The 7,804-nt window shown below is 41.6% G+C and overlaps 1 non-coding gene across 1 annotated transcript; it reads left to right on the forward strand.

Annotated features, from left to right (window-relative positions):
* Positions 1-7,075: 7,075 nt before the first annotated feature.
* LOC121574570 lies at positions 7,076-7,215 on the forward strand. Its single transcript, XR_006002236.1, has one exon. It is a non-coding gene; the product is annotated as a small nucleolar RNA SNORA57 (small nucleolar RNA).
* Positions 7,216-7,804: the final 589 nt, after the last annotated feature.

The following is a 7,804-nucleotide window of genomic DNA, read 5'->3' on the forward strand; positions in this document are numbered from 1 at the left end:
CTTGTAATTATACTTCAGTATACCATAGTAACATTTGACAAAAATATCTAAAAACACTGAAGCAGAAAACGTTGTGAAGACCAATACTTGTGTCATTCTCAAAACATTTGACCACGACAGTACATTACACAACACAAAAAATCTGTCCGTGTGGTTGATGACCGCTACTAGCCAATGTCCATTGGTGTCCATTTGAGTAAACAAAAATGTCCCTTTGAAATTGCGTGCTAAAATTGCAACCCCGGCTGAATGATTAGTCCTGTGGGCCAAGAAAATGTCACTACCCCACTGATTTTCCCAAAATTATAATCCTCTTTGCATGAATGTGTTTCTTGAACGAATACAAGATCTAAGTTCCAGTCCTTACAAAACAAAAATATAAGCTTTCCTCTTCAACAGGTTTCATATCCCCCTGGCATTGATTGACATAAACTTCAAATCCATATATACAAAATAGAAAGGAAAATCTTATGCAATCTCAACTCTACCCTCTCTATAAAAGGTGCTTCATATACAGTTGAAGTCGGATGTTTACATACACCTTAACCAAATACATCTAAACTCAGTTTTTCACAATTCCTGACATTTAATCCTAGTAAAAATTCCCTGTCTTAGGTCAGCAAAGCACCCCCGCAGCATGATGCTGCCACCCTCATTCTTCACGGTTGGGATGGTGTTCTTCGGCTTGCAAACTACCCCCTTTTTCCTCCAAACATAACGATGGTCATTATGGGCAAACAGTTCTATTTTTGTTTCATCAGACCAGAGGACATTTCTCCAAAAAGTACGATCTTTGTCCCCATGTGCAATTGCAAACCGTAGTCTGGCTTTTTTATGGCGGTTTTGGAGCAGTGGCTTCTTCCTTGCTGAGCGGCCTTTCAGGCTATGTCGATATAGGACTCGTTTTACTGTGGATATAGATACTTTTGTACCTGTTTACTCCAGCATCTTCACAAGGTCCTTTGCTGTTGTTCCGGGAATGATTTGCGCTTTTCGCACCAAAGTACGTTAATCTCTATACAGAATGTGTCTCCTTCCTGAGCGGAATGACAGCTGCGTTTTCCCATGGTGTTTATACTTGCGTACTATTGTTTGTACAGATGAACGTGGTATCTTCAGGCGTTTGGAAATTGCTCCCAAGGATGAATCAGACAGGTCTACCATTTTTTTCTGAGGTCTTGGCTGATTTCTTTTGTTTTTCCCATGATGTCAAGCAAAGAGGCACTGAGTTTGAAGGTAGGCCTTGAAATACATCCACAGGTATGCACGCCTTCTTTGATTTCGGGCCTGTTGGACGAGAGGTCACAACTTTGCCTTTGCTGCCTTGTCTGCTGCAGTCAGGTCCTCACCAAATCTAAATGTTCTCTCTTTCAGAAAGGCGCTTTCCTTTGCTTTCTTCCAAACTGCATCTCTCGCTGTGCGGAAAGCGAACTGGATGATGATCGAGTGGCTGCTGATGGCATATTGCTTCTTCCCAATATGATGGGCGACATCCACAGCCATGTCCATATATCTTTACGGATTACAGATGTTACAGATGGTTACACACGGTTACAGTCACTTACTATGCGCTTCACATTCTCACCCTGGTCCTCGGGGACAGCATAAAGCCGTAGCCCCCACCTTCTCCGGTATCTCTCTGCCTCTGACATGCGCTCTTGCATGTCGCCGATGGTCTTCTCCTGTGCAGTGCATTTATCAGAGGTTGCAGTGTTTGCACATTTAAGCTCTTCTATACTCTCGTATGCATGATTCAGAGAGGTCTCGAGGTCAACGATTTTTGATGTGTTTTCGCGTATAATTTTCTCCAGACCATCGGCTCTTTCGTTAATCTTTGCAGTGACAACATCGATTATGTTGACCTGGAGTTATCGCAAAGACAATTATTTCTGTGTCTTTTTGGGTGCAGGACTATTGGTTGGAGTTTCAGGTGGCGGTTTTTCTCCGGTGTATGAGTGGTCAGCTAGCAACTGCCTTCTCCTCCCTTTGCTCTTTCGCACATTTTTTTCTTCCATTTTGCCAAGTTTCAGATCAAATTAGCGGTTTACTGAGCATTGTTCTCTGTTGTGTTTACATTTAAGTAAATTTGAGAGGGATAAAAGTTAAGGTTACTCCTCAACCCCCAGAAACATGCACTTCTTCCTTATTTCTTCTTCTTCTTCTTCTTCTTCTTCTTCTTCTTCTTCTTCTTCTTCTTCTTCTTCTTCTTCTTCTTCTTCTTCTTCCTGCTTCTACTTCTTCTTCTTCTTCTTCTTCTTCTTCTTTTTCTTCTTCTTCTTCTTCTTCTTCTTCTTCTGTGGGTTTTATGGCGGACTACAACCCAAAAAGATGTATTGCCGCCACCAACTGGACGGGTTGAAACCAAAACAAGATAAAATGAAAATCCATATGTGATAGGGAAACCAACTTAATCCACCCAAATAAAAATAGTACATTGACAAAACAAAACAAAACTCCCACTTCTTCCTTCTTTCAATTCTCCATATCTCCCTTCGTAGGCTCTAGGGCCTGAGAGGGTGGTACGGCTTGTGACAATATTCCATATAACTTCTTCGCCGAGAAATCTTTCAGCAACAGGAACCGCTCAGCCGCTTCCACAAGGATTTCTATCTTCCTGGACCTTCTCTCCACCATTTATCACCATAGCTATAAAGGACACCTTCTTAACATTTAAAATGTCAGGATCCTGCTGGTGAATGGCAACCCCTGGGGTGATTTTTTTTGTTATGCGTTCCGGTACCTCAGAACACCCCACCACCCCCCTCTCGCACTCACTTTTTGTATCGGGCACCTCCCGATTTACAAATAAAGCAGTGCCACACTCATTTGGGGAAAATATCCTTTCTATTTTATTCAGTTATGTTTCATTGTATTGTTCTTAGGGCTGACCCCATTTAGTCGACTGGTTGATTGTTTAGTCGATAGAATGTTGGCAGTCGCAAATATATACATTTTATTTTATGGCACACAAGACACCTGTCTGATTCATGCCTGTCTCAGTGGACTAATCCATTGCGTAGGCCGCGGGGATGGCAAGTGGCATTCATCTTAAATTCAACTTCATGGAACCTGCAGATACCCTGTAATCGCCTTCCCCGCGGCCTCTGGGGAAGACTCTGGAGACAGGACTCTGGAGACAGGATATCCATTTGTCCTCAGGTTTGACTGGGAAAGGGTGAAACTGGGACAAATAGGCAACAACTACTCAAATTGCCTTAAAACTACAGTATGGCATAAAGATACAACAGAATGGCAGCTAGACACAGCTACAAAAGCCCCTACAGCAATGCAATTTAACATTACTAATGGAGAACAGTATGTAATATCACAGACATAATCCATCTTCTGACTAATACAACCAAAAGAGCTCATTGCATTCTTATACAAAACTAGCATGATCTAACATGAGAAAACAACACGTAATTTGTGTAGCTAACATGTAAACCATTAGAGCCATAGTTAAGTTAACCGTTTCATCAATCTCTACAAAATAATTATATAAATGTTTCAAACTTCACCAAAATAACCATCCACAACATGAGATAAGTAGTTAAAGAATAAGTTACGTGTAGGGCTGTTACGTGGACCGTATTACCGCCACACCGGCGGTCACAAGTCTTGACAGCAGTCAAATTCCACGTGACTGTTTTGATGCTGCTGATGGTCTTTGTAGCCTACCAAACTTGCTAACTGCCTGGTACTCAGCACTCTATTGTCCCTCTAATCACTCTGGCATCAATGCAAATGTAATCGAAAATGTAATCAAACACTTAATGAGAGCCCATGAACTCATGTTGCGCAGCATTTCTATAGGCTATACAATTGCGTGAGAAAACAGGGTTTTGATGGCCTCTATTAAAAAGAGGAGGATCCCATCAGCTTTCTGTAGGCTTACTATATTTATTTCTCAACTTATTAAGCACATTGCTTCTCTTTACAGGAGTATAGCCTACCTGACTTTCATGAAAATGAACCACAGGAAAAGCATCCTCCATTCACTATTTAAGTGCATAGATTACGTGTATTTCCCCCCCCCCCTGTTTCGAGACAGGTGCATGATAATAGTTAACTCTAAATCAAAACAAATTTCACACATATAGTATTTAGTATATGTAAATATTAAATCAAGAACAGTCTGATGGGGGTGACAATATTAGCCTATCACTTGTGAATTATATATTATCACTTGTGAATGATACCCAGCTTGTGTGCAGTAAAGCAAGAAACAGTGCATGCTCATGTAGCCTAGCCCATAGGCCTACATGTTTTGATAAGATTTGTATGAGAACTAAAGTGGCCAAATAACTTCTTAAAATTAAGTACGTTAATCTGCTTTACAACGGGTGTTGGGAGCCTAACTGGCATACATACGCAGCGCTTGAGTTTTAAGTTTGGGGAAGATCATTTTTACCATAAGAATGCACCTTTATAATTAAACCATTACATGCATAATCGCATTTGCGGTCACTTTTGAGAATGGTGTTTTCTCACTAATTGATTGCATTTTGGAACATTTGCGCTTATAGCCTACTGCCGTGTTCGCAATGCTGCTCTTATAATGTGAAGAAATAGCCCAATAGTTTATCAACGTTTTAAGGTAAACATTCTGATCTGTTGCGTCAGCCTCATTGCTTTTAAAATGTGTTTTGATGCTAGTGGTTGTATTAATTTGGGATCTATCGCAGCCCACAACTGTCCCAGACTATGTTTGGAATATTTATTTCTCAAACAGAATAGAATACGTCAACTTTTGTACTATGGGGGATAGTAGATTGACATTGGCTAGTGCTTTTGCTGTTCGTTAGGCCTACTCATCTTGTTGGTTGATGAAAAGTAAATGTGGACAGTTCTTCCTCGATCTTCAATATGCGCCTCAGAATTGGATAAGGACGTGCGCAGTTGCGTCCCTGATCTGTCTATCTTCACTAGTAGCCTGTGAGAAGGACCCGATCACGTGACAGGCATTGGTTAATAAGAATTGAGATACACTACATAGCTAAAAGTATGTGTACACCTGCTCGTCGAACATCTCATTCCAAAATCATGGGCATTAAAATGGAGTTGGTCCTCCCTTTGCTGCTATAACTGCCTCCACTCTTCTGGGAAGGCTTTCCACTAGATGTTGGAACATTGCTGCGGGGACTTGCTTCCATTCAGCCACAAGAGCATTAGTGAGGTCGGGCACTGATGCGAGCTCGGGCACTGATGTTGGGCGATTAGGCCTGGCTCGCAGTCGGCATTCCAATTCATCCCAAAGTTGTTCGATGGGGTTGAGGTCAGGGCTATGTGCAGGCCAGTCAAGTTCTTCCACACCGATCTCAACAAACCGAAACCCAGTTTTGTCCGTCGGACTGTCAGATGGTGAAGCGTGATACATCACTCCAGAGAACGCGTTTCCACTGCTCCAGAGTCCAATGGCGGCGAGCTTTACACCACTCCAGCCGATGCTTGACATTGTGCATGGTGATCTTAGGCTTGTGTGCGGCTGCTCGGCCATGGAAACCCATTTCATGAAGCTCCCGACGAACAGTTCTTGTGCTAACGTTGCTTCCAGAGGCAGTTTGGAATCGAGGACAGATGATTTTTATGCACTTCAGTCCCGTTCTGTGAACTTGTGTGGCCTACCACTTCGCGGCTGAGCCGTTGTTGCTCCAAGACATTTCCACTTCACAATAACAGCACTTACAGTTGACCGAGGCAGCTCTAGCAGGGCAGAAATTTGACAAACTGACTTGTTGGAAAGGTGGCATCCTATGACGATGCCACGTTGAAAGTCACTGAGTTCTTCAGTATGGGCCAGTCTACTGCCAATGTTTCTCTATGGAGATTGCATGGTTGTGTGCTCGATTGTATAGACCTGTCAGCAACGGGTGTGGCTGAAATAGCCGAATCCACTAATTTGAAGGGGTGTTAACATCCTTTTGGACAAGTAGTGTATCTGAGAGAGCCATGTGAGTGAGAGGTGCTACGGAGCACGCAGCCGGGAGAAGGGAATTATATTTATTATTTCAGCCGAAGGGCACAATGGCCACTGGCCGCAAAAGGCATGGATTTTTTTAAGGGGCATTACGGCCACACAAAGGGGATGCCCCCGGTAAATTCGAGCCACTATCAAGTGCTTGTCAAATTGTGAATGAGAGACTGATGGAGTGTGTGCAGCGCAAAAAACAAATCAGAGCTCGTGCCTTTCATGCAACTTTTTTCAAATAATCGTTAGAGTTGTATCATGCAGCCTTAGAATGTGTTGAAAATCAAAACATGTAGCCCAAAGTATGTTTCACAATTAAAGTTGCATAAATAACTCAAAATGAAGCATATAGGAGGACCTGTTTCTTTGTTAACCGCTCAACACAGAATAGCCGCATGTGCACATTCCCTCAAATCGTTTGGAGAAAATATCCTTTCTATTTTATTCAGCTATGTTCAATTGTATTCGTCATGCTATAAAATAATATAAAATAATGCCACGGAATTCTAAGCAATGAACTAGTGTAGCCCACAGTCATATGGCATAGCCAGATCAGGGCCTAACATAAGGACAGCTATTCTGTTCTTCCGAAATAGACTACATTTTCTTCACATCATGTTTCTTTAGACCTGTCTAAAATAAAGAATAGATTTCTTGTGATGGCGTAGTCTATATTAAATGGATTTATTAAACCTTTTAAATGTATATGTTCCAAAGGTCTGCATCAGTGGCTTGTAGGCTAGGAGATGCTAAATGTGTTTATGTTAATTAACGGTCAGTTACCATGAGAACGGCAGTTATTTGTTTGACAATCACCAGTAGACTAGATTTCATGGCTGCCACAGCCCTATTTACATACGAACAATGCTATCAAAGGCATAATACATTTGCACATTGATGGAGATAGCTAAGGTACTAAATTATATGCAGAATCAAACATGATGTTCTTCATTAGAGATACCAAAGTTCCTGTTTACTGTAACGTCAAGGTGACAAAATGAAAGCTGCTTACATAGAACCGCCAGCAGGGGGAGACAAACAAACCTAAATGAATACTCATGTAACGGAACAGTGAAGATGAATTTATAGTTCAAGTTAGGGATTGAACCTCCATTCTTGGCATGCACACTGTTCATCTGTACTCGTGTGTGTGTGTGTGTTATGGAGGGAGAACAAGTCCAGTGCTATGTCTTCGGTGCGAGAATGTTCCCCGTCTTCTGGTTCTATCCTCAATCGCAGGGACATTCTCATATCATGCTGCTGTAGCCTATATATTATCTCATGTTATGTTGTTAATTAGACACTGCACATTGTCAGAATGTTGTAAGATTCTAACTTTTCTTTCCTCCTCTGTCTGTCTGTAGACGTGTGAGATCTGCCAGGAGCAGTTTCAGATGTACTCGGAAGAGGAGGAAGAGAAGTGGCACCCGAGGGATGCCATCGGAGTTGACGAGAAGGTGGGTATTCACTACAGAGATCACTCGCTGCACAAGCTTGCAAAATCATCCTTTTAGTAATGGAATGTACAGATGGAAATGCGAATCAAATTTTATGTTTTTGTCTTAATCTTTTTCTACAGACATATCATCCTTCGTGTTTTGAAGATTACAAAAATGTAAGTATCAGCTTAAAAGCTTGATCTGTGTTTGGTTGTTTGTTTGGTCTGTGCAAAAAAAATTATATGCCTCTAACTGATCATGTTTTCTCCTCCTCTACCTGTGAATTATTATTATTTTTTACATCCCTGTTAGTGAGCATTTATCCTTTGCCAAGATAATCCATCCACTTGACAGGTGTGACATATCACGAAGCTGATTAAACGTCATGATCATTACA

The sequence above is a fragment of the Coregonus clupeaformis genome, chromosome 9 (assembly GCF_020615455.1).
Source record: "Coregonus clupeaformis isolate EN_2021a chromosome 9, ASM2061545v1, whole genome shotgun sequence".
Taxonomy (NCBI): domain Eukaryota; kingdom Metazoa; phylum Chordata; class Actinopteri; order Salmoniformes; family Salmonidae; genus Coregonus; species Coregonus clupeaformis.